The sequence below is a fragment of the Rhinolophus sinicus genome, linkage group LG03 (assembly GCF_036562045.2).
Source record: "Rhinolophus sinicus isolate RSC01 linkage group LG03, ASM3656204v1, whole genome shotgun sequence".
In the NCBI taxonomy this organism is placed as follows: domain Eukaryota; kingdom Metazoa; phylum Chordata; class Mammalia; order Chiroptera; family Rhinolophidae; genus Rhinolophus; species Rhinolophus sinicus.
Genome location: NC_133753.1, coordinates 52,714,321 through 52,741,188, shown reverse-complemented (window position 1 = coordinate 52,741,188; position 26,868 = coordinate 52,714,321). Strand labels below are relative to the sequence as shown.

Below are 26,868 nucleotides of genomic sequence, written 5' to 3'. Positions count from 1 at the left end.
TATGCATATATTGGATCGTGATGTAGAATGAGTTTCCCACTATGCACCAAAGTCAAAAAAGTTTCAAAACAACCGAATTAGATCATATCGCCTCTCTTTCCCAATGTTAGGGAGATTCTCCTAACTTCTTAATTATAGCAATTTTGTCATTTTATGGAATATTTTCTACAATGTCTAGGGCATTACTCCATGCAAAATTATTTTTTCAAATAATCACTGAATCAAACATTTGAAGTATTTTCCACAGACTATAATAATGCTTCCAATAATTATGGCATAGTATATCAAAGTGATCCCCATTGAGTCTTTCCTAGGCAAACCCAACTTTCATTTTATAAAAATATGTACTGTAATTAATGACTACAATAAAATTTGTCATGTTAGCAATATATCATAGATTATGTGACTATTTATATACAATAAATGTATTATACTAATTGTATATATATATATATATGTTCTACATAGTATTTATACAAGGTCTGACAATTAAGTTCGCGAACTTGCCACCTTGCAGTTACATTGGTAGCACTGTACAAACAGCTCGGTAAGGTTTCATAACCTTGGTATATCAATGTCTCACAGCTGTGTTCCTGTCAACATGTGGTGGTGTCTTGCTGAGTTGCGTTCATTGATGTTGTTGCATGTTTCTGTGTGCTGTCGCGAGAATGTCTGAGCTTGAATTAGAGCAATGAACAAACATTAAATGTCTTGTTCAACTTGGCAAGAGTGGAAGTGAAATAAGGGACATGTTAGTCCAAGTTTATGGGGATAATGCCATTTTTCTGAGGGGAGAGAATGCATCACTGATGAAGAGAGGTCAGGGCAGCCAGAACGAGCAGAACTGATGAAAACATTGCAAAAATTTGTCGAATTGTGCATCAAAATTGTCAGCGGGCTGTGAGAAGCATAGCAGACCAAGTAAATATCAATAGAGAAACAGGAAAATCTTAACTGAAAATCATGCAATGAGAAAGGTGTGTGCAAAAATGGTCCCAAAGGAGCTTTTGCATCACAACAATGCACCAGCTCACACGGCACTGTCTGTGAGGGAGCTTTTAGCCAGTAAACAAATAACTGTATTGGAACACCCTCCCTACTCACCTGATCTGGCCCCCAATGACTTCTTTCTTTACCCCCAAGAGAAAGGAAATGTTGAAAGGAAGACATTTTGATGACATTCAGGACATCAAGGGTAATACAACAATAGCTCTGATGGCCATTCCAGAAAAAGAGTTCCAAAATTGCTTTGAAGGGTGGACTAGATGCTGGTGTCGGTCCATAGCTTCCCAAGGGGAGTCCTTTGAAGGTGACCATAGTGATATTCAGCAATGAGGGATGTAGCACTTTTTCTAGGATGAGTTCACAAACTTAATTGTCAGACCTCGTAGAACAGAAATAGTAACTATTTATTGAGTATCCAGTACTGGTTGATTTGTGCTCAGATTAGAAATAACAATCATGTTTTTTTTCTGAGGCAGAGACTTTCCAATTTTGAAAAGATAGGGAAAGCTAGTAGAAACTGATCCAGGCATAAATGCTATGTCTGGAGAGAAAGGAAACAATGGGTTTAAACCTAATTTTAGAAGCAGTCAGTGCAAAGAAATCCAATTTCAGATAAGCAGATATATCTCTGGGGAATCCAGGCAACAGATCCTTCCATCTCAACCGTCTCCCTGGACACGGTTGGGGAAGCTTACTGAATTTGCTTGGTCCTTCGCTCGGCCCTTCCGACCACTTATCAACATGGGGTTCAATACAGATAGTGAAAAACTTCATTGTCATATGTCTCATTATACAAGATAGTGCTGGGAGTGTGACAGAATAACCAGAACTATAAGGTGACTATGGTCTATAAGGAAATATCAGTCTAAAAATAGAAAGAAAAAAGAAAGAAAGAAAAGGAGTAGAAGAGTAAATAGAGTCAGAAGCAAAAGAGTATATGTTCTTGCTTCCTATGATTTTTTAATGCTTCATTGGATCTCTAGTTATTTCTATACTAATATATCCATAGCCATAGTTATCCACTATATATCTCTCCATCATATAATTCTGCTCCCTAGGGGTTTCTTTTCATTTCCTAGTAGATATACCTAATAAATAGTCAAATAATAACTGACAGAGGCTGATTTAGTGCCTTAGTTCTTTAGACTCTGTTACAGCACCTGGCATCTGGTGACCTGAATGGAGCGAATGGATTTTAGTGAATCTATGACACTATCAATGGTAGGATGCACCATTATATTATTCATCAGTAAAGACGAAAAAAAACTCTGGCGCATCATCTCTTTTAAGACCCATCCCAATTTCAGAAAGGTTAAAAAGAAAAAGAGAAAGAAAGAAATTATGTCTACAATCTATGAAACATGGATTTTTTTTCACTGGAAGTAAATTTTACTACAATAGTCCATATATCCTAAGGCCACGAAGGAGCACAATTAAGGAATTGTAATAATGGCAACTGTAACAACCTAACAGAAACCATTACTATCAAGCCCCCACAGCAAAGTAGGGTCCTAACTCTCTCTCAAGTCATTTTTTATCCCCGCTTGGCATCACCCATGTTAGTTGCTATACGCTGCATCCGTGAAGGTCTCCTGAGAGGCACATGCCAAGACAGAACTGGCAGTCAAGAGGGTTGTCTGGGGGAAGGCCTCTAAGGAGAAAGGGGAGGGGAAGTGACGGAAGGCAGAGAGTGTCTTCAGAACTGATACAGTTCTGACGTGCAGACAGAGAGGGAAAGGGTGAAAACAGGAGCTTCAAACAACAGCAAAACTGAGAACATCTGTGCCAGGCCCGACGAAGACTTCCCATTAGAGATTAGAGCCCAAAAGTCTTGGCCCCACCACCCTGGCAGTGCTCAATCATTTGCTAGGAGTGCCTGTGGGAGGGTGCCCCGTGGGAGAAAGCCCCCGTGGGAGGGCACCCCATGGGAGGGCACAGCCTCAGCACTAACACTGCAGCAGAGCCAGATGGGCAGCTGCCGGAGGTTCTGGGACAACCACTTTCTGTGCAGCAGGCTCCCTAAAGGAGACATTCAAGCAGAGCATCTCCCTGGCTGCCTCACTGACACATGGCCTGACACCACACTTTCCACATTATAGTGATTGCCATTTCCTTTGATCTTCTCCTGGATATGTCATCTTCGTTATCATTGTTGCCCTACTGATATCTTCTCTGAAATACTCACATGTCAGCTTTCTCTACTTATCTCTTGGAATCAGGCACAAAGGATCCTTAAGGGATCCTTTGGGGATGGTACCCTGCTCGGCCTGCAGGGTACCACCAGGGTTAGGTGTGACTCACCCTGTCACACTCTGGGACCACTGTTTGTCCTCAAGTACACACAGGACTGCTCCTGTCTCCAGAGTTCTGTGAGTGTGTCGGCTAGGACAGTGGCTCTCCCTCTCCCCCTTCTGCTACATAAACATTAGGGGACAGGCTTCACATTTTAAAAACTGAGGGTTAGAAACCCTTGCAAGACGACATTCATGAGTTGAATTTCCAGGTATTTTGCAAAAGGCTGTAACATAAGAAAAACCTGGGTTCAAACACTATTTCATGATCAGATGCAAAGAAACTCATACAAGATATGATCAAAAAACACAGTGAAAGTTAGAATTTAAAAAAAAAATTATTACAGTAAAAACACATTGCCATTAATCCCCTTCAAAATACTCCCCCTCGCTTCGAACACACTTATCTCCTCATTCTTGCCACTTTCTGAAGCAGTTCTGGAAGTCCTCTTTCGTGAGTGTCTTTAGTTGTGCTGTTGTGGCTGCCTCGGTGTCCTGAATCATTTTGACTTTGGGGAAGAGCCAGAAGTCGCACGGTGCCAGATCTGGTAAACAAGGTGGATGAGGACACACAATAATGTTTTCATTTGACAGAAATTGCTGTACCAGAAGTAATGTGTGATACAGAGCATTGTCATAGTGGAGGATGAAGTAAAGACACTCATGAAAGAGGACTTCCAGAACTGCGTCAGAAAGTGGCAAGAATGGTGGGATAGGTGTGTTCAAAGTGAGGGGGGAGTATTTTGAAGGGGATTAATAGCAATGTGTCTTTTAAAGTAATAATTTTTTATTTATTTAAACATCCACCGTATTTGTTGATCACACCTCATAAAGGCTTTAAGGAAGCAATACTGAACCTAGTCACAGGATGCAGTGGCAAGGAAAGACAGACAGTATCTTTGACCTTGAACAAGTCATTTAACCTCCCTGACGTCTGTTTCCTCCTCTATAAAATGAAGAGGGTGGCCTAGATAATCCTTGAGGCCTCTTCTAGCACTAACATTCTATGAAATGCAAGTCAACTTAAAGATTAATTGGGTTTCTGAGCCTCAAGCAATTAATTACACTGTCACTGCCCTTTAACAGACACATCACAAGAGAAAATTAGATTCAACTGACAGATTTTAGTCTTTACCAACTCATGCTGTTTTTAAATCCAACATAATTTTTTAAGATTTACAAATTAATGCTTACACAAAAGATTTAATGCTTTCTGGGCAAGGATCTTGACCTGATACACTTATAATAATACTAAGTCCATTCTTTTCATTAAAAAAAGTCATTGTGATGGCTTCCCACCACCCCCCTCCACTGTATTCAGAACCTCAGCAGACACTGTACCAGAATTTTATAAAATGACAGACAGCAGTTTTTACAAAATTCTTTACCAATTTCTGAAGAGCTCAAGGACAACTGAGGTCAGAGACTTTAGTTGGGCCCACACCCACTTCGTCTAATTTCACTATTATTTTCTTATTCTTCTTTGGTGTCTGCATTTTCTTACCTTGCTTTTACCTTGGGTCAACATTGAATTATTAGTAGAAATAATAGTATTTCTTATCTAGTTTAGATTTTAAAAATTAAATCCCACATTTATGGAACTTTGATTTCTGACACCTTGTTTCCACAGTTGTGTCATGTCCACTTACATTGGTAATAGTTCCAACATACAGAAAGGTATGGAGAATAATATGAACAGCCATGTTTCCATAGCCAGCACAAGAATAACTGTGGAAGCTGTTTTTGTGCACTGGTGTACATCTTCCTGTCTCATTTCTTCCCCCTAGAGATAGCACTATTCTGTACTTAATAGCATGTATCATTCCCATGCAAGTCTTTATACTTTTAATACCAGCAGTCAACCTCTAAAAAATATGTGACATTTTGCATGCTTTAATGATAAGACTGAGCTATACCTGCAAATTACTCTTAATTCCACATTATGTTTATGAAATCACTCCATGGTATTGCATGTACATCTATTTTGTTTGTTTTCTCCAAGCTATGACTCACATTTTCACTTTCTCTAAAATGTCTTTTAATGTACAGAAATAAAAAATCCAATATAGTTAAATGTATCAATTATCTCCTTTATATCTTATGTGGGGTTTTTGCCTTATTTAAAGAATCCTTTAACAATGCAAGCTCATAAAGTTTTTCATGACCCATCTATATTTCACATGGGGTTTACATATTTTTTGAATGATGTACAATTTTATAATTCTTTTGTCCATATAGATAACCATTGTCCCAGCACCATTCTCTTTCCCCGTTGATCTGTAATGTACCAATTTCACAGTTTTTTTTTAACAGTTTTAATTATAACACATTTATAATACTTGATACCTAATACAGCAAACTTTATCTGACTTATTGCTCTTCAAAAATATTTTGACTATTGTTTGCCTTTTAGTCTTGTATATAAATTTAGATTTCCTTGCCAGTTTCCAAGAAAAGAAAACATAAGCTGTTGGAAATTTGATCGGAATTATGAATCCATTTGGAGTAAAACCAATCTCTTTATGACAGTATGTCCTCCTATCTATGTAGAGGGTATATATCTATACTGTCTTTTTTTTATGTATTTTAATTAAGTTTTATAATTTTTCTGTGACGATCTCATGCCTCTTTTTGTTAGGTTTATTCTCAGTGCCTTTTAATTCTTTGTTGCTGTCATAAACAATATCTGTACCATTTAAGGTCCAAGTAGGAAAACATCATCCTCATTTAGGTCATTTACAAAGATGCCGTCAGGGTTTAAGGAAAGCACCAGAGATTGTACCAGCACCCGCGGCCAGTAACTCTGAGAACCATCACTCCTCCCAAACCCAAGCGCAAGCAGAGGAGGCAATTTTCCAGAACCCAAAGACACAAAAAGCTGTGTGGAGAGAAACCTTTGCCGAGAACGGTGCCGTTCTGTCAAGGCATACAGCCAGCCAGGAACAACCCCACAGGGAGAGAGGTGAGGTAATATAATCCTCATCCTCTTTTCTTTCTCCCTTGATCTCCTGCCTGTGCTACTGCTGACTGAAACTAAGGAGAAGCCAGAGAACAAGGGGGCCTGGCACTGCGAGTCAGTAAGGCATTGCCAGGTTAGACAAGGGTGGGGAGTAAATCTGGCGGGGCAAGGACATGTCCAGCACTGGCTCTCTCACAAAATTAATTTTCTGCTTTTCGCTGTTACAGAGGAGCACAGATAGGTACTGTATATTTACTCTATATCCACCAGTCTTGCTGAAGTCCTTTCAAAATTCTAATCCTTTATCTATAGATTCTCTTGAGTGTTACGTTCATAAACATGTTTTTTTCTTTTCTTTCCTCTCCTTAATACCATTAAATTTTTTTCTCCCCTTACTGAACTGGCTAGAGCCTACAATAAAATTGTAAATAGGAGAACTAATAGGAGCATTGTTGTCTTATATGTTTGACATATCACCTCTAAGTATGATGTTTGCTGTAGATTTTTTTTTGTTTTTGCTTTTATTATAGCAAAAGCAGTAAGTGTATATTGTAGAAAGAATACAGATGACTAAATATAAGACCAGAGTACTATATATCTATCACCCAGAGATTATAACTATTAACACCTTAGAGACCTGCACACATATATATTGATAGGTGTTTAACAGAAGGAAATTATACTGTATATGCTGTAATCTAACAGTTATACACTGTAAACTGCTTTTCACGCTGTGTTTTATTCCCTTGTTAGTGAAGAGTTGTCATCCTGAACGGGAATTTAATTTTATCAATTTATTTCTACATTCAGACTATCATAGTTTTTTCCCCATTAATCTGTTAATGTCCACCAGAATAGTTCTGATAACATTTCTTCTTACTTGGTTGTTTTGTGAGAATGGGTGTGGGTTAGGCTTGTAATCTAAAGAGAGTTTTCTAGCTCAGTTAACCTTGGGTACACTGATTCCAAAACATACTGTGTTAAAGTGGAAAATACCTTTATCTTATTTGTCTTAAAACTTTTATTCCACCCTTTGTTTAATAAATTTAAAAAAAGTTTATTGTATTTGATAATTTCATTATATATAGTTGTTGGAGATCTAAAATGATGGTTGCCAGAGGAGTGAGGGTTGGATGAAAAAGGTGAAGGGATTAAGACATACAAATTAGTAGTTACAAAATTGTCACGGGGATGTAAAGTACAGCATAGGGAATAGAGTCAATAATATTGTACTAACTATGGTTCCAGGTGGCTACTAGAATAAGTGAGGGGAATCACTGCACAAATTATATAAATGTCTAACCACTATGCTATACACCTGAAACTAATATAAATAATACTGAATATCAACTGTAAGTGAAAAAAATAAACAAATTAAAAACAAGTTCTTGGGGACCTAATTTTGCTGTTACATTTTTCTGCTGACTCTCACACTTGGTGATTATATCCTTGGATATTTATAATTTTGGATCATGAGCTCATCTTCAGAGAAGCATTATTTATGATTTTTTTTGGTTGGAGTTATTTGGAACAATTAGTAGATGTGTGAAAAAAGCAGAGAAAATATGAAAATTTTACCACTGTGGGTAGCAATTATTTCACATTTTAAATTACCCTTAAACAGTAAACATAATCAGGTTAGCACATGAGAATTTTGTATAAATTTTTGTCTCTGTGTTTGGCCCTTTTACTATTTTTACCACAAAAGGATCACCTGATATTTGGGGGACTGCTATACTGGCTGGATATCACTGGCATAATATAGTTGTTCACAAACAACAAAAATATCTGCGGAACTTTAGGTAAAAATAAAGCTGCCACATGTAAAAATATGAAGTTAAACCCTTACTACACCAAATACAAAAATTAATCCAAAACGAATCAAAGACCTAAACCTAAGAGCCAAAATTGTAAAACTCTTAGAAGAAAACACAGGGGAAAACGTTCATGACATTGGATTTGACAATGACTTCCTGCATATGATACCAAAAGCCACAGCAACAAAAGTGAAAAATAGATAAACTGGACTACCTCAAAATAAATTTGGGGGCATCAAATGACACAATCAACAGAGTGAAAAGGCAACCTATGGAATGGTAAAAAACATTTATAAATCATATGTCTGATATGGGTTACTATCCAGAATATATAGAGAACCCTTACGATTCAACAACAAAAAAAGAAACAATAAATTTTAAAATGGGCAAAGGATTTGAATAGACATGTCTTCAAAGAAGAGATACAAACGGCCAAGAAGCACAGGAAGATACTCAACATCACTAATTATTAATCATTAGGGAAATGTAACTCCAAACCATAAGATATAACCTCACACCCCATAGGATAATTATTTAAAAAAAGAAAGAAAGAAAAACAGAAAATGACAAATTTTGGTGAGGGTGTGGAGAAAACAGAACCCTTATGCACTTGGCAGGAATATAAAATGGTGCTACCACTATGGAAAAGTTTAGTGCTTTCTTAAGAAATTAAAAGTAGAATTACCATATGATCTGGCAATTCCATGTCTGGGCATATACCTAAAATAATTGAAAGCAGGGTCTGGAAGAGGTATCTGTACACAGATGTTCATAGCAGCATTAGTCACAACAACCAAAGGGTGGAAGCAACCTAACTGCCCATCAATGGATGAACGGATAAACAAAATGTGGTATACATGTACTCGTACGATGGAATATTATTCAGCCTTAAAAAAGGAAGGCAATTCTGACGCATCGCATGCTACAACATGGATAAAACTTGAGGACATTATCCTAAGTGAAATAAGCCAAAAGGACAAATACTGTACGATTATACTTATACGCGGTATCTGGAACAGCCAAATTCATAAAGACAGAAAGTAGAATGGTGGCTGCCAGGAGCTAGGGGGAGGAGAAAGAAGTGGGAGGTTGTTTAATGGGCACAGCTTTTCAGGATGAAAAGAATTCTGGAGATGGATGATGGTGATGGTTGCACAAAAAAAATGTGAATATACTAATGCCAGTGAACTGTACACTTAAAAATGGGTAAGATGGTAAATTTTAGGTTATGTTTATTTTACCACATTTAAAAAATATATGCAGATGAATGAACCCCACTGGCCAGGTAGTCTAATTCAGGAGGTCAGAGGTGGAGCCCTGGCGTCTCTCTCTCTCAGCCTTCACAGTAAAAGCCAAAATAAACTGAGATTCCCTTATGTAAAAGGAAGTAGGCTGGAAGAAGCAACAGAAGAAGAATGAAATGTAAATAAATAAAATACCTAACTAAAGTTTGATTATTTTCCATTTCTACTGGATGCTAATCTTCTCTTTTGCCTTTAGTAAAACCCTTACTTTATATTTTATAAATTATTCTCACCTGTAGTAAGTCAGGATATCAAAGCCTTTACTAACATAGTTATAATTTCAGAGAAAGATAATAATTTTCATTTTAACTTTCCTTTTCTCTGACTGTTTCATCAACCGCTTTTCTCTCTGACTATTGCATCTTGACCTTCTTGTGTTTCATTTTTTTAAAAATAAAGTTCAATTCCTCAAACTTCTTAAAACTTGATGTCTGGAAAAAGATCCACAAATTGTATCATTTATTCAGGCTGAGATTATATCTGTAACTAACTTTCTTCAAATAAGAGAAACTGTATGACTGGCAACCACATGGCTCTTCGCATCCTTGTCTCCACTACAGACTATGGCAATCCTTTAGCATCAATGAATAAATGTGTCAAGTAGGTACACGATACCATGTTAGAAATAATGGAGGTTATACCAGAACACCATAGAAATATGGTCCCAATTTCAAAGAAGCATATTCAATAGATTTTTAAAAGACATTAGCCTATTAACCTCTTTAATCATTTCTTTTAGCTCCACTCAGAACACTCACCTATCATATAACTGGTTCATATCGGGCATTCAGTAAATAGTTGTTGAACGAATAAATATGGAGAAGGAAAAGCAATAGGATGTGTAAGAAACTTTTCTAAAGCATTAAAATCAACAGGCGTTCTAACATAGAAGTTTAAAATTTTTAATTAAAATACCTAGAATGGGTAAGAAGAGTGCTAGAAATGTATTAAGTTTCACAAAAACCCGTTCCTCCTGTCTAGTTAATAATACCTTAGCAGAGCACAGCCTAAGTTGGCTCCAAGATCAAAACGTTAAATTCTGGTTTGGGGGGATTTTTTGGAAAATAAGTAAACTATTACTCATAAATCAATACTCTCTTGTAAGAAAAGCAGGTTGTTGACTTTGGCGAGTCCACATCTTGTTCTGCTCAGCCAGGAAAGGCTTTTTGGTGTAGAAACGTCTAATTCTTTGACTGGCTTGTATCTTTTATGATTGGCAGAAACGCATTCCTGTACTTTCATGGACAGCCATAGCCACTCCTAACCTAACATTTAATACAGCAGTTCTCAAATAATGTTTCATTCAACGTTATTTCCTTATAACATTGATGAGATACAGTAGGAACTTAACTCTAGTTTATATCAATTAGCCTATGGTAAAATTGGTTTTGTTATGTTATTTCACTTAAAGTTGCAGAACCTATCAATTATGTTAAGTGAAGACTTACTGCATTACCTTTGCTACCAATAAATGATCTAATCCAGTTCCCACAGTTACATCTAACTTTAAAGAGTGAATCTATCTCATTGGTTTTAACTCTGCATAGAAACTCTTCTTCTTTATTGCTATTTACTTAATTGTATGTATTCAAAGAATTATCAGCTCAACCAAGGTTAGCTGCCTCTCTGTCCCAGAAATTGTCCACGTGATTCTTAACCTAATCTTATACCTATGAACTCACTCCTAGCAAATAATAAGACCTAATATTTACTGATTTTACTGTGTGGCATAAGAACTTCGTATGTATTATCTACTTTAATCATTTTAGCAACTCTAAGAGTAGGCACCATGGTCACTGATAATGTAGAGAGAAAGAAACTAAGGACCAGGGCAGATCATTTGGATACCCAAGATAATACAACGACTAAGCGAAGAAGCCAGGATTTGAGAGTCACATGCCAAGCCACTGGACCACATTGCCATCCAAACAAAACACTGAGTAGAGCACACCAATAAACTGAGGCTGCGAGGAAGCAGGTGAACTTCTCCCATCATCCTCAGATGCTGCGCGTAGCACAGGGAGAGGGAGTTGGGCCCAAGAAGCACCTGGTACCAGCTCCTGTCCCAACCACAACATTAGAATTCCAGACAAGTAGACCATCTCTGGTAACCTATTATCTGCTTAATGCTTGCTCAGACATATATAGAATTTACTAAGTATAACTTCCTTGCCTTTCATGTCCACATTTTCTGCAGAGATGAACAAGTTAAGGTGCACGTTGGTCTTATTTCAGAGACTAAATTTGCCAGGGTGAAAAAAAAAAATCACAGTAGAAAGAAGGTCTTTTTGTTTTTGTTCACTGGCTAGGCCTGAGCAATAAAACCTACAATCATGGATCCTTATTGACTTACTTTCACAGTAAGAACCATTTTTTTCCCCTCGTGTGGGCCATCTCGGTTTTATATCCCACCTCTGAGCCACAGAACACATTAATTCTCAATTACGCTTACTCAGGGCCTGACTACAGTCCTTACATACACAGAACTATAACTGGAAGCCTGAATAATTAGTTCCTCAGACACTGTGTAGGCTGAGGCATTTATTTTGTTTGTTTGTTTATTTTAAGGAAAACTCCTGGGATTTGGATTCAAATGAGTCTGCAGCATTAATGAATGGGGAATCTTATCTTTCTAATCGGCCAGACTGGTCCCTGCAGATGGCTAAGAAACCATCCCAGGAGTCTGTTGCCTCCTGTGAATGCTTCACAAAATGTTAACTAAGAATGACAATAACATCAAAAACCACTCTTATCTGCATGATTACAGTATGTATTATCGACAGAAAAGTGGAAATATTTCAGAGGCACAGCATTAACAAGAAAACATTCGGCAGCAGTAAAGCCAACTCAGTGGAGACTCTTAGTACATAATTTACCCAACTGCCTTACAATAGCTACCCAGAATAATGTTTAGCAACCAGAAAGCAACATCAGTGTGAAAACACTAGGTGTAATGGATGCTGTGCCCTGTTGCCCAGATCTGTCTTCAGGTCTAAGTACTTATTTTCCTAGATGCTGGGAGTGCTGAGACACTCCTAAGCAGTCAGCCCTCTCCAGAAATTGCCCATGGCTACAGAGCACCCTCTCTCACCCAGGATCAGCGTGAATCCAATGTCTGGTTGATGTGGGAGTGTGAACACCTAGCCACCTCACTGCGAGGGAAGTCAACTCTAAAGGGTCACCCCAGCTGTTTGGAAGAGCTCCCCCGGGTCGTAGCTGAGGCCTTTGCTGAGACTGCACTGACCTCAGCTCTTCCCTCTGCCCAGTTCTGCCTCCTTCCCTTCCACAAATGTCGATCCCAAGGGTACTTCCTAATGCATACTCTACACACTAATCTCTGTCTCTGAGTCTGCTTCTCAGGGAACCCAGATTGGAACATTAGGGAAATCGAATTCTTTGTTTCTCATGTTATTAAAATATAAGTATTACCTTATAATGAGAAAACATGTTTTTAACCAGCATTTAAATATTACGTGGTTTAGGTATTTTAGAACCACCTGCTACAGAACTACTTTCCTCTGGATATAGGGAGGGCTGGTTGATTTACTTTGATCGATAAAGGGGGGTGGGGGGTGGGGGTGGGAGATGAAGGTAAGGGGGATCAAATATATGGTGATGGAAGGAGAACTGACTCTGGGTGATGAACACACAATGGGATTTATAGATGATGCATTACAGAATTGTACACCTGAAATCTATGTAATTTTACTAACAATTGTCACCCCAATAAATTTAATTAAAAAAAACAAAAACAAACAAACAAACAAAAACAATCAGGATGGAGAGGAGCATTGGAGATACATTACCAAATTGCCAAGTTCCCATACACAGGAAATGACAGTGGGGGTTGGGGGGTGGAGCTGGAGGCACCTAGGGGAGGGAGAAATTAGGAGGTATCTAGCCCCAGTGCAATCCACACAGGAAGTTTTTCTTGTTCAGGCCTATACTCATCCATCTTTCTGCAGGACCGATTTCCTCCAAGGGCTCTGGCAAAGACATTATGGTGAAGAAAATTTAGTATATCATCTGCCTTCCCTCTGTTCTTAGTCCCCTTCACTCTTGGTCTGATTGCTCAAAAAATCTTTCTTCCCTAATCTTTTATTAGCCAGTAGACACATGCGGAGGGTATTTGAATTTTAGTACAGAATTCAAAAGTAGCATTTATCTGTATCACCAATGGAAGAGTTTCAGACACTGTGATGAGAGAAAGACAGGAAGTTTAGGGCAGACAGTCTGCCCAGAGGCCAAGCCAGATACTCTCCTAAAACACCTTTAATAGAGTCTTTCATTAATCATGAGTTGTGCTGAGATCAGCCATCCACGTCACAGTGCCTCCTTGGCAGTACAGTCTGCTTCACTATTGGTTTGCATGTCAACTCTGGATTTAACAATTAATTCAGCAGATAATTATTGGTAACCTACTTGGTGCCAGAGATCCAATATTAAAACAGACAAGGTCCCTACCTTCTACTAGGGGAGACAGAGAAATAAACATATCAACAAATATTATAATGTCTAGAATGTATTTTAGAAATAAAACTAACAGGGACTTGATGATAAATTAGATGAGGGAGCTGATAAAAAGAGATGACTCCGTGATAACTCCAAGTTGTCTTTGTCAAAACAACTGGACAAATGATAATGCCATCAACTGGGATGGGGGTGCAGGTTGCTGAGGAAGAATAGATGTGGTCAGAGGAAAGGGGAAAAAATAGGTCAGGGGAAAGAAATCAAGAGTTCTATTTGGACCTGTTAAATTTGAGATGTCTATATCCCAATGGAGATCTTAAATGGGAAATTGTATGTACAAGTCCAGAGGAGACACTGGGGCTAGAAGTATATTTCTACAAGTCAAGATGATAAGAATGCTCTGGAAACCCATGGGAGAGGGGTATAGCCAGAGGTGGGGAGGGATTTCGGACTAAGCTCTGAGGAACGCTAACATTTGCAACAGTGGTTTAGACATTAGAATCACCAAGAGAGCGTTAGATAAATATTGACCTTGTGCCCGCTTCTCAAAGATTCTGACTTAGTTGGCCTGGGGAGCAGCTTGAGTATCAAGAGATTTAAAAGCTCCTGGTGATTCTAACATGCAGGGAAGGCTGAGAACCATTGATTTAAATATTGGAAATAAGAGGTTAAGCCAGAAGGAATCATCAGTAAGGTAAAAAGAAAATCAAGAGAGTAATGTCTTGGGAGTTAAGTGAAGGAGTGTTCCAGGAATTAAATGGTCAATTGTGTCAAATGCTGCTGAGAAGTGAAATGAGAGACAGGACACAAGGCCAAGAAGTGGGGGAGTGACTGAACCGTGAGAAGCTGTGTTGAAGGCCTTCCTGGGTGGATTGGAGAGACTGGATAGTAGGGAAGTAGCTATCTCTTGTATTTCCTCTGCCCCAGGACCGGGCTGCCCCTCGTCCAATGGCTTGGATATCCAATGCCTCTTAAATAACATCTCAACTACGTGCTCCTAAAGCCAGTCAACACGTATTCCCTAAACTCATTTAGGACACATTGAGCACTTGTATGGTGCTAATCATGGCCAGACAGTGGGGTCTAAAGTCAAATGCAATACATTTCCTGCTCTCATGGGATTTTCAGTCCATTGAGGGGGAGGATCACAATTACAACAAAACAGTCATCTTGATTCGACATCCACAGCATCAATCTACTTTCCATTCCCATTTCCACTAACCTAGTTTAGGCCTTCGAAAGGAATAACAGTGTCCTAACTGACCGCCCTGTATCCAGTGGCTCCCTTCTTGCTAATCTAGTTTAAACCTTGCTGCCAAATTCCTCTTCCTAAAACACAACCCTGTTCATGTCATTCATTAATTTAGAAAGTATTAATTTAGCACCTACTAAGAACAAAAAGAAATACTAGTCTTCCCTCTGCCATAGGGTCAACTTCTGGTTCAAACTCCTGATTGTCTAATCTCAATCAGAAGTAATCTTAGCAGTTATCTAGTCCATGCATGAATTTCCATAAATTATAAGTGGATAGCTGGAGAAAAGCACATCCAGTTGGTACTTAAACCTCCAAGGAAGGAGAAGTCACTTTTTTAAAAGGAATTCAATACACATTTAGGAGGCTGGATATATTTATAAATTCTTCCCTTATAGTGCCTCCTGCTTGCCAGTCAGAGTGCAAACTTCTCGGCTGGCATTTCAAGGTCTGCTATAATTTGACCCTAAGGCATTCCATTCTTAGCTTCTACTATTCTCCTTCACATTTCCTTCCCCAAATATGCTTTCATACCACCACACCTTCCCCCCATTCCCTCATATCAAATCTTTCAAGATTGGGTTCCAGTATTACCTTCTCCATGAAACCACCCTGAGTCCCTCAGCTGACCCTTTATCTTCCTCACCTGAGATCCCTCAGACTTATTTTTTCCTTCCTTATGGGTTCCCACCTTTGGTGACTGGGACACATGTCCTGCTTTTCATGGTTCACTAAAAGGTCCCTGAGAGCTGGACCTGCCTCTCGATGTCTCGGTCTCTGCAATAAAACCCAGCCCAGTGACTTGCAAATTTCATTAGACACTTGTGGAGTGAATAAAGCAGCAAGTCTCTGAACCTGTTTCCCATTTTGTGAAAGGAGGAAGCTATATTCGCTTTCCAAATGAGTCTAATATTCTGAATTCCAAATTTAAAGTATTTGACACTTACTGCATGCCTGATGTTGTGTTTTTCCCATTTTAAAGTAAAAGACACAATTGTGATTTTGGGGGAGGGAAGATAACACACATGAAACAATTCTCTTATAAACTGAATATAATAAAATGTTATAAGCAACAGAAAATAACAAACGAGCTCATGGGGGAGTTGCACGTGGGCAAGAGTCATCATGGAGAGTTGAGTAAGAGAAGTTGAACTGGGCTTTGTATCCCCACTTAAAGAGAGTTCTTAAGTCCTAGGCGTTTTAAGCCTGAAACAAAGGCTGAGCCAGAGACACTAGAGGGAGCCAAGGCCTGCAGGCTGGAGAAAAAACGTGCAGGCTCAGTTGGCCTTGGGTTCTTGGATTCTAAAACGTTCGCTTAGTAAATTGAGAAGGACGCTCTTTATCACACATTCAAATGCTTCCATAGGACAGTGTCAAAACTGAAAATTATTTTGAGTTTATTTGCAGTTTTTACTAGAGTTAAACTTCTTTTGAGGAGAAAAATACCAAGTACTTGATGTCTGTATTTCATGTCCTTTTTGCCAGTGAATAGCTCCTGAAATCTGAACTGCAAGCTAATCTAAGAGAATAAACAACCCCTAGCAGGGCTGTTGTGTGGTCCAAGTAGAAAAGGATCAAGTGGGACCCTGTTCCAGTGACCTCCCTGCCCACCCAATGTGACCACCAGTTAGAGCTGTCACATCACCGCGCCAGGACAGTGGAGGTTGCTGCCTGTGCTTTCAAATACCAGGCCTCTGGGGCCGGTTACGACACAGAGGTCACCCCTCCAGCCTTTTCACTGGGTCTAAATCCACAGGAGGTTCCAAGCAAGCATTTAAAGGTACCCGGAAGTTCAGGGACAGCAGTGTGAGCTCAGTCTGGCTATCGGCACTGCCAATGACGGCTGACGGGATGGATGGATGGACGGCGAAGGCCAAGGCTCCCACCCACGAGCAGGTGGTAAGGGTGAGGAGAAGCTGGAAAATGGGAAAGAGCAAATTGGGGACAGCCCTGTATCATTGCCCTGCCTCAGATAGGGTGACTTGAAACAATGTGGAATCGCACATCTACCAAAGGATTTTGCCATATATAAATGTTTACTTGTACTAAATTGTGGAACTTAAAGAAATACAGGAACTAAATACTGGAACTTAAAAACTTAAAAGGGAAAAAGGGTTATCACAACTCCAAAGCAGCAGTGAGTTCGAGCTCACCCAGGCCTAGGGCGAAGCCTCAGGCCCATCCCAGACAGAAGCCTAAGGAATCGGAGGGCAGGAATAACTCACCAGCTGCTGGACAGCGGAGAGGCTCCCTTCTCATCCAGACGCCACTTTCACAACACCATTCCTGTTGATGTGGTTGTCACCAGCTTCCAGTTAAATTGAGGGCAAGAAGCTGAAGACCCCAGTCTAGAGGGAAGAATGGAGAGGAAATTGTGGGGGCAGGCTTTTAAGATAAGTTGAGAGGCACTTTATTCAGCATCTCTCTTGCCCCCATTCCCCTCACCATCCCCCACCCACAAGCTGCTGTCTTGGCATGCTGATACTTTCCCTCTCCCCCTAAATCAAAGGGAACAGGAAAGGGAGACACAAGAAACCAAGCAAATGTGGAGGGTGGAGATTGCTTTGGCCTCTGGAGATGCCCAGTGAGGGTGAGCCTAGTGAGAACAGGCTAAAACTCCTACTCGTGTGGGTGGGGTAGGGCTGAACCGAGTCCCAGTCAGGGTCAGGGAGAGTGACCAGGAGTGACCAGGGTCAGGGAGAGTGTCCTGATTGGGCAAAGGACCCTCTGTGCAGAGAGGAAAGCTGTGGAGAGCCAACCTGAAGGAGGAGTGAGGGTACAGGTGAGGGCTCAGGTGCTCTTCTGCGTCTGAATCAGACTGGCTGCTCTCCAGGGAAAGCGCACGCCCCGAGGTAGAGTGCAGACAGAACTGAGCCAGCGCTGTTCCGTCGCCAGGGTGCTATTTGAACCCTTCGATAACCAGGCTCAGGCCTGAGGCAGAAGGTAAATGCACCCCACGTGTGGGCAGAGAGGAGCTGGGCCCGCAGGTGTGTCCTGGTCTAGCGGGGCTGGGCTGACAGGATAGGGTGGGGCCCATCTCAGCCAGCCTGCTGCCAAAGGCAAGTGGAACTGCAGGCTTCCCTGCACTGGGTGGGGGTGGGGTGGCAAGTAAAATGAGAAACAGGAGGAGAGAGACAGCCCTCTCTGTGCATGGGGAGCTGAGGACAGCCACATCCAGGAGCTGATTCTGGTGGATGGAAGGTCTTCCTTCACCTAACCCTCGGGAGGCTCACCGTGGCTGGGAGCCAGCGGACCCCTGTGGCCTGGTTTTGAGTTGAATGTAAAGCTTGGCAAAGTCCAAAATACATTCACACTTGAATACTGTTTCCCCACCCCCACACAGCAAATCCTTCAAGACCAGGTTGAGGTACCTGATCAAACAACCCTGAGTCTCTTAGCTGCCCCTTTATCTCCCTCACCTGAGATCCCTCCGACTTGATTTTACCTTCCTAATGGGTTCCCACGTTTGGTGATTGGGGCACATGTTCTGTTTTTCATGCCTCCCTAAGAGTTGGGCCCATCTCTGGATGTCTCTGTCTCCTTCACAGAACCCAGCCCAGTGACTTGCAAGTTCCATTAGACACTTGTGGAATGAATAAAGCAGCAATTCTACGAATCCGTTTCCTATTCTGTGAAAGGAGGAAGGTTTCTATAAGCTCTTATTTTCCAATTCCTAATTTAGATTAAGTATTGTACAACTGCTACACATGTAACACTGTGTGTGTGTCTCTCATTTCAAAGAAGTAAAAGACACAAATCTTGTTGTTTTGACACAAGGAACAAGTAGATTGTGAGACCTAATATAAAAAAATGCTAAACAGTACATTGTAACAGGGGCTCAGAGGAGGGAGAGATGCATGGGGTCTACCCCTTTCCTGAGAAAAGAGGACTTCCTTCCCCAGCCTCTGGTCCATGTCTGGTTTACTAGGTAGGAAAGTCATACACCCGCAGAGCGTAGGCTTGCTGCCTTATCTGTCAACAGGAGACAGGATGGGGGAGAGCTGTCTAGAAACCAGTCTAGGGCCCCAGTGTTGCTTCATCCAGATATAACAATTGCTCTGGGATGACATGGTCTGCAGATAGGCGAACTTTAAACTCAGCACGCGGGCTGCTGTTGTAATGGTGACATGCTTTACGGCTTCCCACAGAGTTTCACTGTTTCCTGCCATGGCCCCCATCTTCCCTCCCCAGGTGTATCTTTATGTCTCTAGTGCCTAGCGCAGAGCCTGGCATGCGGAAAACATCCTATAAATGATGCTGAATCCTGAGGGAGACGCCAGGCAGATGAATGACACTAATACAGCCTTACAGGTATAGTATAACACAATGATAAAAATAAATATCCTCTATCTCATTTTGCACCAGTAAATCTGAAACTCCATCTTTTGGAAAAGCATTGTCTTCACCGTGATGCCCACGTCAAATGATCCTGCTTATCAAATTCTGCTGAGTGAGTGTGGAAGGAGCAGCTCTCTGTAATGTATTTACCTTAAGGAGCTCAGTCACGTGCTCAGCTCACAGCCCGTTTATCAGGATGAAAGATGCTCTCTGGAGAGAGCAGACAGCAGGACAGGCCAAGCTTGGATGACAGTCTGCCCTGTGGAGATTGACTTTAATGAAGCACAGAATAAACAGGAAGATTAAAAGGGTGCAAAAATCAGTGACAAGTTTTGAGTTCACCTCTCTGTAGGAAACGAAAGGTTCTCTGTACAGCTGAGAGCTGTCTGTGGGTTACAGATGAGGGCATCTGCTTGGTCACTAACGAGCCTGTGTTAGCTAAATCAGCCTCTGTGAGAGGAAAGAAAAGTTTTCTCTTAATTTATAGACCCACTTCTGTGCAATTTAAATTCACCCACAATGTGATTTGCTTTACAGTGAATAGAAAGATTGGAGTTATGAAAGGGTTTGAGAAATTATTTAATAGGCTAAAATGTTAGCCTGATAACTAGGGACTGAATATTTTTCACGTTGCTCTCTCATACATCCCTCCACTTTGTGCTGAGAAATCACGCTCACTCAGAGGTTCATGACTCAAAGATATTGTCAGAACTATAGATAAGGCTCACCTGATGGAAGGACTAATTCATTGGAAACAAAAACAAAAACTAGTGTTCCTCATAGAACGGTGCCATTTCCATAGGAACTTAGTGGCAATCAGTCATTTTATTATGTATTGTTTCAGCTCTTTATTTCAAATGACTTTTTTCAATAAATAGACAGGACAGAGCTTAGAATTTGCACCTGTTTTTTGGAGATGATGGTTTCATTTAGAGGATCCAGATGGGGATCTTTTCTTATTTCATTGTCATTTCTTTTTTGAAAGCATAGATCTTACTCAAGGTGGGAGAAAAGTATGGCTTTGCTGTAGTATATTCCTTATTCTTTAATCAAACTGTGAGAGCTTATGTGTGTGTGTATTGAATACGTACATTCATTAGGCAGAATGGATCATGTTGATAATATTGTAGCATTTATACCAGTAGATGGCACTCTGTTTCAAATTGACATTCTGAGCTTCCTGTGGTCCTTCAGTAACATTTATTGAGCGCTAACTGTGAGGAAGATACTGTAGTAATCAGAGGTACCCAAGTAAAAATGTGCGGTGACACAAAAGGAACTCAAAACCATATTTGAAAACGATTTAAGGAAAAGATGATATGTACACGGATACAACTCACAATCAAAACAGAGTCATGAAAATGTCTGGAACCAGATGGGATTGTTGGAGAACTCCTCCATGGAAGAGCTTCCCTAAGTAGAGTGCTTGGATGGAGTAGAAGGGACAAAAGGCAGCAAGACACAGACATTCCAGGTAGGAGAGTGGCCTCTAGAAAGGTGTCCTGGGAGCCAGAGAAGTGTGTGCGAGGAATATGAAACAGTTTGGGTCTACGTTGAGAAAGGTATCTGATGTAGACTTAAAGTCAATAGCTAAACTTCATATCATGAGAAGAGAGTGGCAGGGATGGGGATGGGTGGGGTGAGCAAGAGAAACACTCAACTTTGGAAAAACAAACAAACAACGACAACATGGTCAGCCCAAGTTACGCCTTGCATTTGATTTTCACTTTTAATTATTCATTACCATAAATAAAATTCAAATCAGCCAACTGAGCAAATATCTTTAATTCCTGGTTTTACAGAAGTGTAAGTACTTGCATTTATATTTTCCATTTTGTAATTCTGGAGATGGTAGAACGCGATCTAGTCAAATCTGAACACTAAGTTTTCTGTCTAAATGTAGAACTCTGAACTCTGTCTCCAGCACTTCCAAAAAGACTTTAATTTTTTTTTTTACTGTAATAATTTCCTAATGTTCTGGCTGTCTCCTGAAATTTCTGTTTATTTTGCCTAAGCTTAGGATAACAGAAAGGTCATAGTATACAGAGAGAAATGTATTTGTGGTTGGGATTTAGCTTGTATTTATTTTTAGAGCATTTGAGGCAATGGAGGAATCTTAATTGGCATTGTACTTTCAAATGCAAATTCAAAATTAAAGCAGTAAGGAAGTGTTTTAAATAATTCAGCAGAAACTGCACCAAATGAACAGTTAGTTAAATCTCTTTAAGGTCTCAAGTATAGTAAACCATTAATGGGAACTATGCTACTTAATCTACAGAAAGTGTTATATAGTCACAAAATATTGCCAGGACTATCATTAAAATAGTAATTTATTATGAAGACGAGTCTTTAAAATGCTGTGCTGAGGCCCCAGGTTCTGGAATCACTGGCTAGGTCAGCACTTTCTGGTTTTAAGCAGTGATGTGCCTCCGGTAAGAAAAAGAGTGAGGTTTTTTAATTCTTGATGTGTCTTAAACTCAGAAATACTGTACCTTTTTTTTTTTCCTGGAAGGGAGAAAACCACCCTTAAACAAATAATAGGTTAAATGTTCTGACTGGTTACATCTCCTCAAGATTAATAATGTCTCCCTTTCAATATGAATGGGTGTTCCAGACAAGCTGTCGTCAAGACAGGGCTCTGCGGTTTGCTGGACAGAGGGGGTTTCTATGTGGTCCCTGCTGTGGTCACCCTTCTGACCAATAGGATCCACCTGCAAGAGGACGCAGTGAGGTTCCGTGGTAGCAAAGAGTAGAGGAAATGTAGCTGTCAGGCTGGGGGTCATGACCAAAGCCTCATTGGCCCTGCCATCTCTCGCTGAGGAAGGCAGTCTCCGACCCAGCTTGCTGCCATCGTACAGCAGGTTTGCTGGCCTTGGTATCTGAAGATAGTCTCTAGGCCATATTTCTTTTTCTTTTCTGTTTTTTTTCTTTTTTCTTTTTGGCTAAGTTTCTAGGCCATATTTCTTGAATGTGAAAATGCTTGTTCTGTTCCACTGAGCTTGTGTAACTGGAGGGAGGTGTGTAGCTGAATTAGGTGGGGTGAGAGATAAAAGATGAATCAGGAAAGACAGGAAGAAAGACGATCGCAGTGTGGAGGGCCCTGGGCCCAAGGACTGGGGGTCTTTTAGGATCAAGTCAGGGAGTGCGGCCACACACATATTCTTACATGTAGTCCCAGTTGTTTATGACACCTTTGCCAAAGCAGTTGCAGCTTAAATTTTTTATTTGCAACCATAACCCATGAAAAGAATCTTATCGCCCTTAAAATATTCATGTTATTGCTGCAGCATGTTCATGCTAAAATTTGAGGGCTTGCCTTCAGCTATACCTTAGCATAAAAGAAATTGTAGTAAAAATAACTGGCATAAAGCCATCTACTTGCTCATTTGCTGTCTTTCACTGTAAGACAATAAAGGAATTAAATGATGTCTCATTTGGCTTCCTACATTTGCATATTTAAATGTTTGGATACTTCCCTGCTAAGTATGTATATTGGGCCTGATCAGAAAAGCTAGTAGTGGGTGATTACCTAAAATTTTCAAATGTATTAATTCCTTCTGTCTGTGGATTACTAGTAATATTTTTATTGACTATTATAGTATGTCAATGCTATATTGTTGAATGGATGAAAACAGGTTAACAAGGCTGTATGCTACTTGTGAAAAAAGTTATTTGCATGCTACTTATGTTTTTCTAAATACATGTAGTATAGTAACACACACACACTCACACACATACATACATACACACGCACACACACACACACACCAGTATATCACACCATCCTGTGAGTACAAATTCAGTCATATTATCACTTAACGGCCACAATACAATGGCTTTGAACTCTTCTGCTTTTACCCAGTCTTTTACAAAGTCCACTTTCCAAACTATTTCTGAGAGCTCTAGGGGAGCTCAAATGCATAAAAAATAGTCTTGGGCCCAATGACCCCATTAATGTGTAACCCCCATCTAGGTTTCTGCCAATTTTGAGATTTGTTCACACAAAGCAAGAAGTATGAAAAAAAATGGTTCCGATGTCATTACCTATCCCTGCCAACCACAGCATAGAGCTTTCTCATTTCGTCCAGGGGTGTTTCCCCACCATCCAAGACGTCCCAAAGCAAAGCAGTTTGTTTCCCAAGTGGTACATACACACTCATACTCACATACTCTTACACACATTGCCTTTCTCCAGGCTATAAGCCATTCACAGGAGCAACTTTCTTTCATTCTCTTTCCACTGAGAATTGCATTCATTTCCTTCCTTCATTGTCTCCACTATTCTCATAACAACTGTAAATGCCTCTGTGAGTTAGCAACACTCAAATTGGATACAGAGGGTTAAAAAAAAATTCCTTCCCCCATCACCCAGCTCATCATGCCCAAACTTGTTTCACTGACACTCAACTCTGGATCAGGAGATTTTAAAGTCTATATGGTCAACTTTTGTTGAGATTTTTAAAAAATCAAATATAAAGAAGATTTAAGTGACAAAATTCAGAATTAGAGACTACTACCTACCTACCTTCTACTTGAATATACACTATCTATCATGTATCTATCATTACTAAAAGAGGTACACTTCTTTTTCAAGCACATATGAAGTATTTATACAAATCAACTATGTAGTAGAACATGGCATAAGCCCAATAAATTCCAAAGAAACAAATGATACTGACCATTTGATTCTTTGGAATTTATTTGGATCAAATATTAACTGACCATAGGCAATAAAATAAGAAATCAGTAACAAGAAAAGAAACTTTAAAATATACATGTCTGGAAATGAAAAAAATGTACCAAAATCCTTTGGTCAAAGAGTAAACTTAAAATTAAATGGTACTAAAAATAGACAGGTCAAAATTTGTAGGACACACTAAATCACTACTTAGAAGAAAATTTATAGATTTAATAAACTTATATTTGTAAAAAAACAAGAAAGATTTAAAACTAATGGACTAAGTTCTTAGGAAGTTGGAAAATGAACAACATTAAAAGCCCAAAGAAATATGTAGGAAGGAAATAATAAATATAAGATGAAAAGTCAATAAAACATTGAACAACAGCAACACCAAAAAATAAAGAAATTTAGTTAAAGCAAGACCTGAATTATTTTTAATCAATAAAATAGACAAGCTTTTGTCAAGAATGATAAGTGAAAAAGAGTGAGAGAGAACTGGAATTATATTAAATACAGAAATTAGAAATTTAAAATTATATACACGCACATATTTGAAAACCTAGAAAAATGAATATATGTCCATAAAAGTACACAAATGCCAAAATTGATGCAGGATGAAATCTAAAATGTGAATAGAATAAAACCACTAATGAAATTGGAAAAATAATGAAAGAATTCACCTTTCCATAAAAAGAATAAAAAATCCTCCAGCCCCAGACTGTTGTTATACAAACAAACTCTACCAAATTTTCTAGAAATATACAATTCTTAACATAGGCAAGTCATTCCAGAAAGGAGAAAAAGAGCAAAAGTTTCTCAACGCACTTTATAAAATTAGTAAAACCTGGATTCCCATATAAAATAATGGTAGCAAAAGAAAATTATACCAATTTCAATATATGAAAATGAGTGTAAAATCCTAAAAACAAACAAACAAACAAACAAAAAACTAATAATTTAGCAGTGTGTTTTTAAAATAACATATCATAATAAAATAGGATTTATCCTAGGAACGAAAAATGATTTTATAACAGGAAATCTGTCCATATAGATTACCATATAGAAAACTAAAAAGGAAAAAAATTACACAATTATCTCATGGAAACCTAAAAAGCATTTGAAAAAATTCAACAACTATTTGTAATGTAAAAATATAAACTCTCAGATAACTAGGAGTAGAAGGGAATTTCTGGAATTTGTTAGGGCTCTATATTGCCACCTGCAAGAAACATCATACTTACTAGAGAAACTTTAAATGCAACCATTTTAAGATCAGGAAAAAGGCAAGAAAACAAGTATTACCTTTATCGTTCAGCATAATTTTGGAAGTCTGGCCAGTGTAATATGACATAAAAAGAAATAAGAAGTAAAAGTATTGAAAGGGAAGAGACTTTATTGTATCATTATTTGCTGATAACATGATTACCTACATGGAAAATTCTCAGAATCAACAGCCTGTCAGAATAATAAAGCTCATATTTTCATCATACTAACACTAACAAATAAAGAGAAAATATGATTTAAAAAGTGACACCATTCACAACAGCAGCTGTATAACACCTAGGAATGAAATAATAAAGCATGCATAAAACCTTTTAGAAAAAATCTAAAACTTTTAGAGGGTATAAAAAATAGTCTGGATAAATGTAGACATTTTTTCCTGTTAATGGAAGAAATGACTTACATGTTTTAGAATATCAGTTCTCCCCAAATTAATCCATAAATGCAAAGCAATCCTAATTTAAATTTCAGCAGCAATTTTTGAGGAGTTTGACAAGCATTCCAAAATTTACATGGAAGAATACAAATCCACAGATAACATCAATTTTCAAAAAGAAGGATGGGGTTGGGGGACTTTAATCCTATCAGAAATAAGACATATCATAAAGCATTGTGGTGATGCTATAGACATAGACAGATAGAACCATGGAACAAAATAGAGTCCTCAGAAATAGACCCCTGGGTGTGTGGGTACCTGATAAATGAAAAAGGTGACACCACATCAGTGGGAAGGAATGGAGTCTTTAGTAGGTGGAGTTGGGGTAATGTTGGAGGAGGTCATGAGAGGACATGACCACCCGTTGAGCTGAGAGCTGGACTCAGGCAATAAGAGGCTCCTCACCCCCTCACCTGTCCTTGGAATGTCTGATCTGCCCACCATTCCCCCTCTAGGAGCTATTTCAAGGACATAGCCGTGAGACAATAATGTGTTGTTGAGACCATCTAGACTGAATATGTGACTGAACTCAGTTAAGGCCTCCAGATCAAGTCTGCAGGTGGATGTAGAGATCTACTTATCTGTGGCCACCCAAGACAAGCCTCTTAGGTAACTGCCCTTGCTTATTAAAACTTCCACCTACCAATCTAGAGTGTCTGCCCCTTTCTTCAGTCCGCCCTTGCCCTCTGTGTATGAGGGCCAGTTTGTGGACCAACAGGTAATTCTCTCACTATGTGAAGAAAAACAAATCTAGATCCCTACCTTATACCATACACAAATATGAACTTCAGATAAATAAAAGATTAAAACTATAGAGCCAAAACAAGAAAATGTACGAGTGTCTTTGTCCACTTGGGGGATGGAGAGAACTTCTTAAATAAGACCTAAAAAGTATATATAGTAAGGTAAAGAAAAAAAAAAACTTGATGGATTTGACTTTATCAAAATTGAGTATTTTTATTTGATAAAGAACACTGTGGATAAAATTAACAGGTGACACCTTTGGAAAATATGTTTGTAATGGTTAAAAGAGC

The 26,868-nt window shown here is 39.2% G+C and overlaps 1 protein-coding gene across 1 annotated transcript in view; it reads right to left on the bottom strand.

Moving 5' to 3' along the window:
- Positions 1-20,518, bottom strand: part of MNS1 (meiosis specific nuclear structural 1) — a 64,328-nt gene extending 43,810 nt beyond the window's left edge. Inside the window, exons 1-2 of the mRNA XM_074327709.1 lie at positions 19,587-20,518; positions 17,324-17,446 (exon numbers count right to left, since the gene is read on the bottom strand). The gene's annotated coding sequence lies outside the window, so the exon portion shown is untranslated. The remainder of the gene's footprint in view (positions 1-17,323; positions 17,447-19,586) is intronic.
- Between the last annotated feature and the right edge of the window lie 6,350 nt (positions 20,519-26,868).